This window comes from Panthera tigris, chromosome C1 (genome assembly GCF_018350195.1).
Source record: "Panthera tigris isolate Pti1 chromosome C1, P.tigris_Pti1_mat1.1, whole genome shotgun sequence".
NCBI lineage: Eukaryota > Metazoa > Chordata > Mammalia > Carnivora > Felidae > Panthera > Panthera tigris.
Window position 1 is genome coordinate 29216325 of NC_056667.1, and position 10317 is coordinate 29226641.

At 55.9% G+C, this 10317-nt stretch overlaps 2 long non-coding RNA genes across 3 annotated transcripts; one reads left to right on the forward strand and one right to left on the reverse strand.

Annotated features, from left to right (window-relative positions):
- Window positions 1–2931: 2931 nt before the first annotated feature.
- LOC122241403 lies at window positions 2932–7027 on the reverse strand. The gene is made up of 3 exons (XR_006221516.1): window positions 6575–7027; window positions 4139–4352; window positions 2932–3401 (listed from the first exon to the last, which is right to left on the reverse strand). It is a non-coding gene; the product is annotated as an uncharacterized LOC122241403 (long non-coding RNA).
- A 122-nt stretch (window positions 7028–7149) lies between these two features.
- On the forward strand, window positions 7150–9262 carry LOC122241402. 2 transcript variants are annotated; one of them, XR_006221515.1, is made up of 3 exons: window positions 7150–7533; window positions 7754–7816; window positions 9043–9262. It is a non-coding gene; the product is annotated as an uncharacterized LOC122241402 (long non-coding RNA). The 2 variants fall into 2 exon arrangements; XR_006221514.1 differs by having other exon boundaries at window positions 7150–7816.
- Window positions 9263–10317: the final 1055 nt, after the last annotated feature.

Below are 10317 nucleotides of genomic sequence, written 5' to 3' on the forward strand. Positions count from 1 at the left end.
CTCCATTCTCTCCCAAACCTCATCCTCTAGCGAGGTGGAGGGAGATGTCCCCCCCCCCCCCCACTTTGCAAGTGTTACAGATTCTATCCAAGGACGGGAACAGAAGGCTTCCCAGCACAGAGCGTCCTGAAATTACTTTATATTCCCCCCTCCTTGTTTCATCTAATCAAAATAGCGTTAGGCTCACCCATTCTCCCTGCCCATCCACTTAGCCCCGAGGGAGGGAGCGAAGTGGGCCATCTTGTCTGACCTCCTCTGAGAGCACCTTGCAGCCCCAAGCCAAGGAGCTGTCTTCCAAATCTCCTCGTTCCACGGCCCATGCTTCAGTGGCAAGAGCCAGCTGCCTCCCTGCCTGCCAGCAACCGCCAAGCTCTTCCAGAACCCACATCCAGGCTCAGCCTCATTTACAAATATGCAAATTTGCATCTTTTCTGGTATGCAAATGGAGACATGACAAATAGCTAATTAGGGTCAAAAGAAGCACTCTGAACCAATTAGTTGTAGGGTCGATTCCTTTCTGCTGGGAGGAGACTGGCCTCTCCTGCCCCCCTCCATCCCTGGCTCCCCCAGGCCCACACACTCTGGCCTGTCCCGTCTGGCTGGGGCCATGGACGGTCAAAGAGCACTGAAACAGGGGTTGTTGCTTGAATCACAGTCCCACTCTGGGTGTTAGCTGTGTGACCCTGGACGCACTCTCCGGGACCTCAGTGTCTCCCTCTGTGAAACAGAGCAACGGCAGTGGCTGTCTTGCCCCTAAACCTCCACCCCAGTGTCGTGAGACTTTGGGGGGACTTGGATGACAATAGCCTCTGGAAACTGTACTAAAATTCCTCTGATAGGCGCATCACTTGTGTTCTTCCAAAGTATTCTGCCCTTGATTTCATGTAATCGTCACATCCACCCTCTGAATTAGATGAATTAGATGTAGCGACAGCGTGGCAGTGAGTTTCATCCTGGGTGCCAACTCTGGCCAATTACGATTGTCTGCCTGGAGCGGTGCGTTGAGAAGGATGTCGAGGCCAAGTCTGGATTCCCCAGGAGAGAGACTGTGATCGATTAATGATGTCTGCCACGGGCAAGTCATTGGGCTCTGGCAGTCACGTGCTACATATTTACCTCCCAGGAAAGCTGTGGAGTGCGGAGCAGGCACCCGGGTTCCGGTCCTGTCTGCTCCCTTGAGTAAGTGACGTCCCCTTCCGGAGCTCCGCTACCTGGTCTAACCCAGGCACAATACAGCCTGAGTCTCAGAGCTATTGTGAGGAGGCAAAAGCTTTCTTTCATCCGGGAGGTGATGTGGACACTTAATTGACACTTCAGTGGGACGGGCGTGCTGTCCCGTTACAGAGGTGGGGAGCCCAAGGCCTGCGGAGGGTGGATGACTCGGAGAAGAGGAAGCCAGCAGCCTTACCAGGCAGGCCCGCACGGGCGGCTGGGGCTGCTCTTCTCTCTGCCACCACAGGATCTTGGCTCCCTCCTGCCTCCCCCGCGCTGATGCCCCAAGCAGGCTGCAACAAGCCCCGCTGGCCTGGCTCCACTTCTGGGTGTGAAGTTTGGCTGAGTCGGCACCTGGGAGAATGGGGCAATTGCCATCCTGGAGCCCAGGGCCTGGCCCAGGGCCAGTGGGCGGACGAGAGATGGTGGGAGGGCCCGAGGACCAGGGAGCCAGCCAGAGCTGGGCGGCTGGCAGGAGAAGGTCAGGAGAGCACCTGGCTTGAAGGGGGCCGGCTTGGGGGTGCTGAGAGCCGGGGCCTGAGTGCAGCACAGAGCCCAGCTGTGTGCGTGTCCTGGCTGTTGGCAGTGCCCGAGCACGGCCTTGAACGTGCCTTTGTGCGTGCGCATGCGTCTCGGGATACATCTGCGAACGTGTGTTCTTATAAATCTTTTAATGTGTATTCATTTTTGAGAGAGAAAGAGGGAGAGAGAGACAGAGACAGAGCGTAAGTGGGAAGGGGCAGAGAGAGAGAGGGAGACACAGAATCCGAAGCAGCCTCCAGGCTCTGAGCCATCAGCACAGAGCCCGACGCGGGGCTCGAACTCATGAACCGCGAGATCGTGACCTGAGCTGAAGTCAGCTGCTCCACCGACTGAGCCACCCAGGCGCCCCGTGTGTGTTCCTAAATGGGCATAGATGCATCACCTAGCAGTGTAAGAATAGGCGTTATCTATGTAGTTGTGCACATCTGTGCGTCAAGGTGTGTCCGTGTGTCCGTGTGTACCTGTGTGTGCGTGCCTGGCCTGCACCTCTGTGTCCAGGTGAGCTTCTTGCATGTACACGTCAGCATCTGTGTGTGTCTGTACGTTTCTACCCGAATGTGTGGGTGTCCATTTGTATGTATCTTTCAGTATCTGTACAGGCGTGTGCACACTGGTGCATCTGTATTGGTGCACGTGCGCCCACCTCCGTCAGTATCCATGGGCATCGCTGTTCAGCGCGTGTGTCCTGTCTAGTGCCCTGTGCCTCTCTGTGTCAGTGTCTATAAACCCACCCTGTACCTGCACTCGCGAGTGCCTCTGTGGCTGTGCCCATGTGCTGGTCCATTTCTGGGTGTGCACGTCTCCCTGGGAGGGTGTTGGTATCTACTTTCTAATGCAGGCATGGCTGTATCAAGGTGAGCAGGATGGACTCTTCTCTGTGACTGCCATAGCTCCCTTTTGTCCGCTCCATTTTTCTCTCCTCTCCTCCTTCCTTTCCTTGCACTTCACCCGAAGGGACCTGGCTGGCCCAGGCTGCTGTGGAGGTGACAGATGAGTCTTAGAAGCCCACTTCGGCCTCTAGAGAGGGGCTCCCTATGTCCATCTCCCATGTGGGCTCAGCCCCAGAGCCACACAGGCGTCGGGCTTTTTAAAATGGAAGTTGTTGCCCGCCTCCCCCCCCCCCCCCCCGCCCGCTGCATATTAATCATCACCCCCAGCAGCAGTGAGAGCGACAACTCATGACTTTTTCTACTTCCCTTTGCGGCAGCCCTCCCGGACTTCCCACCTGCAAAAGGGAGGCCCCACCACCTGCCGGAAGTTCTGCCGGCTTGGGCTTTGGAGCATGAGTGCTCCAGCTCAACTGTTTGCCTGTCGACGGTCCCTCTGGCATCGCTGGACCTTTTCTGGGATTGGACTTGGGACTCCTCTCCTCCTGGCTGTGTTTGGATTCCAGCCTTCCCCGGTTGGACCTCCCTGCTCAGTTCCTTGGGTCATTCCCAGGCAGCCTCGCCTGGATACGGTTCCCCTCCTGTGCGGGCTGCTCCCCCAGGGACTGGGGCCGCCTTCCCCGTCTGCCCCAGGCTCCCTGGCCCACGGCCTGGCCCACAGCCGTGCTGGAACACGAGTGTGATGGATGATTCCAGTGCCTCAGCTCCTATCTTGCAATCATCCGATGGCTCCCCTCCCCTTACAGTCTTCTCCCTTCGCTGATGGTTTTGGATGGAATTTAAAATAAAAAAGATTGATTAAAAGTTGGAAACTGTGTAAGTGAAAATAAAAGCACTTAAGACCAATAAGTATCATTTGAGCTTTAATGGAAAGAGAAAGCATGGTTAAAATGGCATTTTAGGGACATTTCTCAGCGGGTAAGTGTCCTGACTTAGTTCCCCATTTCTGGGAGTCTGTGGCTAGATATCCTCCTTGTTGGAATCCTGCCCAGGCAGGCGCCAGAGCGGAGTGTGAAGAACTCGGGCTTCAGGCTTGGATAAGCCTGGGTTGACTCGCTGGCTGTGTGACCTTTCTGAACCTCAGTTTCCTTTTCTGTCCTTTTCTACAATGGGGATCAAGGACCTGCTTCACAGGGTGGTCTCGAGGATGACAGAAGATAACGCCAGGACCAGAAGCAACGCCTGGCACGTAGTCTTTCCCCTTCAAGAACACACCCCAAACTCAACCACCTCCCTCCACCTGCACTGTCATGGCTGAGCACCGCCATCCGTCCCCTCTCCCGAGCTGTCTATTCCCTATGCTGCGACACAGCGATCCTGTTAACATTCAAGTCACAGCACGTCACTCTTCTGCTCAGAAACTTCACTGTGGCCCGTCTCAATGTGGTGTTAAGCCGAGGTCATCACAGCAGCCTCAGGGTCCCACGTGCTCAATCTCCCCACCTGCCATTGTCGCTATTTCCCCCCTTTCACTTCCCTCCAACCACACTACCCACCTGGTTCCCCAAATGTACCGGCCACATTCCTGCCTCAGGAATGCCTTTGCGTGTGCTGTGTCCTTTGCCAGAATGCTCTTCCCCCGGATCTCCTCATGGCTCCCTCTGTCATCCCCTTCAGGTCTGTATTCAAACGTTACCTTCTCTGGGGCGCCTGGCTGGTGCAGCCGGAAGATATGACTCTTGGTCCTAGGGTTGTGAGTTCGAGCTCCACCTTGGGTGTAGAGATTACTTAAGTAAACGAAACAGAACAAAAAGCTACCTTCTCTGGGAGGAACACCCTGTTCTTTCTGACTTAGTTTTATCTATGGCTCTTAACACACTCAGCAATATCGTATTATACTTTTTACTTATTTTCTATGTTGTTTGTCTTCCCAAGAGAATGTAAGCTCTTTGAGCGCAAGGATTTTTGCCTTTGTTTCCACCATCCAAATAATACCTGGCAAGTAATGGGCACTCAATACATTTCTGCTGAATGAATGAATGGCTCATCATAATGGAGAGTGTCACGTAGCCATCTACCGGCTTGGGCAATCAGGGGTTGTCATTGTCTGCCAGCTCTGGAGGGGCGTTGCTTCAGAATGACTGCCTTAGCAAGGCAGTGGGGGCCCTTGGGAGGAAACCTGTCCCATGGGCCTCCTGCTTGGGGGCAGCCAGCTCAGGAGGATGCACCCAAATGCTGATTCTTGACCCAGCCTGAGAGTCAGCATGGTCCTTGTGGGCCAGCCAGAGGTCAGGGCTGCCCTCCTTGGCATTCTCTATCTTTTATATCCATGCACCACAGCTACAAGAGCATCCAAGGTCAAGGTGGTCCTTCTTGGAGACTCACACTCAGCTGGGTCTCTCCACGGGAAAAGGGCACTCCGCCTAAGGTGGGTAGTCCCACCAGGCACTGGAAGGCTGAGGGAGTGTTAGCTACTAGAAGGGCATGGGACAGGCACTCAGGCTCAGGGAGCAGCACTGGCAGAGCTGAGCAAGTAGGAAGCCTTTGGTGTGCTAGGGAAGGGCAGGCAGCAGGGCGTGGCTGCAGTGCGCCTCTGGAAGCTGGGATTGGGTTCAGTCCCTCTTTGCCGGCCCCTCTCGAACGTGCTTAGCCCTCAGTAGTGCCATCAATGTCTGCTCAGATCCAGGAGTCTGGGAGTCTGGTGGTAGAGTCACCTCAGAGCACAGAAAAAACACGATGGGAAGGTCAGACTTGGGAGTGGGTCTCGATCTTACCCATCTTTCCTCAAGTAGTTTCTTCAAAGGTTGGGATGGGGGGGGGGGAGGGCTTCTCCAGGGGTGGGAGACGCACCCAGGCCAGAATGATCTCTCCACACAGCACCTTCATGGCTAAAAGTGGCCTTGTCTGGATTCTGGAACAGACTTCCTAACTTTTTGTTTGTTTGTTTTCTTCAAATGCCATGGACTTCTTTAGCAGTCTGGTGAAGCCCATGGAACCTTCTCAAACAGCAGAAACTCATTCTATTGAGCTGCACTTGTCACCATGGACCCCAGGTTGAAATGGCCAGTTGTGCTCTTTGAAGACAAAGACTCCGTGCTTTAAAAAGGGTACAAACCCTGGCTTCTCCTCCTGCACGCTGGGAGGGTGGGGCGGGGGAAAGCTGTTGGTGCACCTCTTGGCTGGCTCTCCTGGGAGGAGGGAGGGGAGCAGCCCTCTCCCACCGTACTCAGAAGGCAGAGTGTGGACCCTTCGGGAGGAAGCCACAGGGAGGGGGACATGCTGGGCTGCCTGGGGGGAAAGGAGGGAGCTCCCCTACCTCCCGGGGATGGCAAGCTGGAGGCCCATCTGCCAGGGGTTCTGGGATCAGGCTGTGGTGGGTGATCGCTTCTCGGGTGGGAGAAGATTTTGGCAGATTTAGCCCGAGGTCCTTTGGGAGGTGGATCTAGGAGGGGCCCATGGCTGCCGGGTCTTTCTCCTTTACCAAGCTCCGAGCCCCTGCCACCTGGGAATGGGATGGTGGGCACTCTCTGCTGACTTCTGTTCACCAGGCCCACACTAGGGATCTGCATCAGTGTCACCAATTTTTCCTCGGAACCAGCAGCTGCTCTTAGTCTTTATTTTTTAAATTTATTTATTTATCTTGAGAGAGAGAGAGAGAGAGAGAGAGAGAGGACATGCGTGCCACACCAAGTGGGAGAGGAGCAGAGAATCCCCCTGACAGTGTGGTGGATCCCGATACGGGGCTCGAACTCACGAACCACGAGATCATGACCTGAGTTGAAGTCGGACACTTAACTGACTGACCCACCCAGGCGCCCCCTGCTCTTGGTCTTTTGAAGATCCTGGGATCAGGGCTGGGGAGATATCTTGCTATTCTGAGTCTGTCCCCCCAGAACCATTCCTGGGCGTGGGGACGTGAAAACCATCTCACCCAGCCTCCCCGCAGCTGTCTAGAGTTTCAGTTCGGAGCCTAGGATGGGGTCCCTCCTTACCTCTGTGGCACTTTGGCCGCCCCCAACAGCTTCAGGGCCCTCAGCAGAGCCTCACGCAGTCTGAAATTATCTGGGCCACACCCCTGTGGTGTGGATGGAGTAAATGAGGTGTGGGAGGGTAAGGGCTTAGCCCAAGTCACATAGCCTCTGGGTGGCAGAGCTTGTTCTGGAACATCAGCACCTGACTTCCTCCCCGCCGCTGAGCAGAGGCGGCCCAAGGCGGGAGAGAATCAGTAGGAAGGCAGCCTTGGGTCCCCCTTGACAAACACATCATGCTTCCCACCTAAACCACCTCCGTGGGTGGGGATTCGGGGACTGGTCTATTAGCTTTCTCCTGCTGTCCCCCGAGGGTGCATTTGTCTGTTTTGCATTTTTTCCAGGCTGTAGTTAGACAACTCCCGGTCCTGGGGGGAGCGCTGCAAAGAGAAAATGTCAGGGCGACACGCCGCCAAGATAACATTAGCGAAATATCAAGTCCTTTATGATGTCAGGAGGGATTCCTTCCCGCGGCCGAAGCTGCCTAATGACATCATAAAATAGGCCTGCAGCAGCCACAGTCCCCCTGAGTCATCAATCAGGCCTGTCTGTGGAGGGTCCCAGCACTGGGGGGTGAGGGGTAGGAGGGGGGGATGCAGGATTTGAAACTTAAAGGGGGCCCCAACACAGCAGCACCAGGGCTGAGCTGAGGGGCTGAAGGCACCCACCGCCCCTCGGAAGTGTCAGCCCCCTGAGAGCAGGCATGTCCCCTGAGCCCCTCCGAGATCCTGGGGCCGGTTGGCCGCCACTAATGGCTCCCTGGGAGGCCTCTGTCCAGGTCACAGCACTTCAGTGGTGCTGAGGGAGAGGAGGGGGTCTAAGCCCAGGCTTCCTGTTTGCCGATATTGTCCGGCACAGACCTAGGCCCCCTTGTCTGGAGCAACGGGACCAATGGGGACAGGGCGGCGGTCCTCGACCTACAGGTTGGGTGTTTGCCTGTGTGTGTCCATCTATCTATCTACCTATACCTGGGGGTGTTTGCAACACATACACTGTATGTGGATTATCCGTGTCTGCGTTTGTCTGGCTGTGCACACTCACATCTGCAGCCCACTCCTGCCTCCCGCCTCCACGTCAGTGTCTGTCCCTGTGCTTCTCTTCATGTCCACGCGCTTGTGCTCTGATTGTGTCAAATGTCTGCAGCTGCGGGCAAGGGGACATAGAAGGGGATCCGGAAGACCGAAGAAAGAAGGAGGACCCCAGAGGGTGAGGGGGGCTGTGGGGCGTGTGTGTGTGTGTGTCCAACACTTCTTACCACCCTTGGCTGAGAACTTTGGATTGCACTAGAAGCACCTTGGGAGATTTAAAGACCTACCCATGCCCCAGTCTCACTTCAGATCAATTAAATCACAACCTCTGGAGGCAGGGCTTAGATATTGGTATTTTGATTTATTTTTTGAAAATATTTTCTAATGTTTATTATTTTTGAGAGAGAGAGAGACAGAGAGACAGAGCATGAGAGGGGGAGGGGCAGAGAGAGAGGGAGACAGAATTCAAAGCAGGCTCTGAGCTCTGAGCTCTGAGCACAGAGCCCAACGCAGGGCTCGGACCCATGGACCATGAGATCATGACCTGAGTTTAACCAACTGAGCCACCCAGGACCCCCAGGTATTGGGATTTTTGAGAATTCCCCAGGTGGTTCTGAAGTGTAGCCAGGGTTGAAGTGTGTCCAGAGACTTGCCATTCCAAGGTGGGGGCGGGGGGAGGGTGGTCTGAGGACTAGCCTCACCTGGGAGCTTCTAAGAAATGCAGAGTATCAGGCCCCTCCCAGACCTCTGAGTCATACCCTGCACCCCCCCCCACCCCGTAATCTGTATTTTAATGGGATCCCCATGTGATCGGTACATCCATTGACGTTTGAGAAGAGTAGAGCGGTGATTCTCAACTAATTCACATCTAAGAGTTTCTGATTTAGTAGGTCTGGGGTGGGGCCTAAGAATCTGCTTTTCGCAGGAGCTCCCAGGTGATGCTAATGCAGCTCATCTGGGGACCACATTTGGAGACACCCCCCCGGCTTAGCTCTTGTGCTGAGGGAGGCAGACAGCAGGAGAAGGAGTGGAGGCGTGTGTGTTGCGGGTGTGGGGATGAGAAGGAAGGGGAAGTCACTGGTCACCCAGCCAGATCATGGGTGGCCCTGCCATCATCTTAGGTCTTCCATGTTCCTGACTCAGGGACTAGTCTAGGGATGAAGCCAGGAGAGGGAATGGGTCTCCTGAGAGCTGCTGGCATTCGTTCCCCAACCCCCCCCTTTCTGGTCCCTTCCCCACCCCACCATTGTGTTAAGAAAAAGAATCCGGGGCCGAAAACAACATTAAATAGGGGCGCCTCACTGGCTCAGTCAGTTGAGCATGCGTGAGACTTTTGATCTTGGGGTCGTGAGTTCGAGCCCAGGTTGGGTGTAGACATTACTTAAAAGAATTTTTTTGATCCAGGGCTGGACACTTCTTCATTCGCGAGAACCCCGGGCCAAAGAGTCAGGTTTTCTCAGAGCCTAAGCTCATCAAGATGCCCACGTGCCTTCTTGGGGGCCCCAGCGCAGAGCGGGGGCTCTAGTTGTTAGGGCGGTCATCTCCAATTCGCCCAGGACCATCTCAGCGTGTGATGTCCGTGTGTGATTCTCAAAAGTTTACATGATAAACCAGATTCCCTTAACTGCTAACGGCTGCTGGAATGACTACAGTTTGGTGGCGGTAGAGGGGAGCAGGCCTAGAGGTGGGGTGGGAGGTGACTAGGGGTGTTCCCAAGGGGAAAGCCCTCTGGAACCTGACCCCAGGCTCCGTCCTCCTGGCCTGGCTTCCTGGGTAAGCAGTGGGAGGGAGGACAGCCAGCCACCAGCCACAGGACAGGGTTTACTCTGGTGGAGGTGGTGTGCTGGGGGCGGGGGCAGCTGGCCCTGACTGTCCATCTGCTGGGGCGGCAGGAGGAAGGGCGTGGGTGGCCGTGGGAGCCACAGGCCGGGCTCAGCCACGGCTCCTCCTGCCTCCTGCAGGCTCTGCACTATCAGCACCTCTTTGGGCCGCATCTCGCATCTCGGCAGTGGAGTAACCTGAGGGCTGGGGCAGGAGATAGCGATCAGCCGGAATACCAGAGGTGTGAGGCAGGCATGACCTCACCCAGGGTGTGCCTGCTCTCGGAGCCTCGTCAGGCCACCCTCCCCACCCCGCTCCCAGGCACCCCCAGGCCGGCTTAGACAACAAGCTTCAGCCAGCCACAGCAGGGGCGTCCCTACGCGCTGGGCTGGGTCCCAGCCAGGGCTCAGGCCAGGTAGCTCTCTGGGAGGAGCCTGTAGGCTGCCTGGGGACCAATGCTGTGGTCTCTAAGGGCATCTGGGTCCTTCTCCGGCTCCCTGGGCTGGGACATCTGGAGACGCTGAGTGGCAGGGCTGAGGCTGGGGAGAGCTATCCAGGACTGAAACGTGGTCTGGAGTTGTTACTGCCCAGTCACCAAGGGAGCTTAGAGACCTGTCTCAGCTTGGGGCTAGAGGTGAAGGCCAGGAAGGGGCAGATCCTGCCTCACAAACAGCAGGGGGTCCTGCTGTGTGTGTGTGGGGGGGGGGGGGGCGGGGAGGGGCTGGAAATCAAAGCCAAAAATGCCCAGAAGAGACTGGGGGAAGTACTCACTGAGCCAGATGTATTGGAACACTTCTCAGCAACTCCATTGAGCCCTTTGTGGTGAAGCAGGCTGTTAATGTCAGGTGGTTGACCATG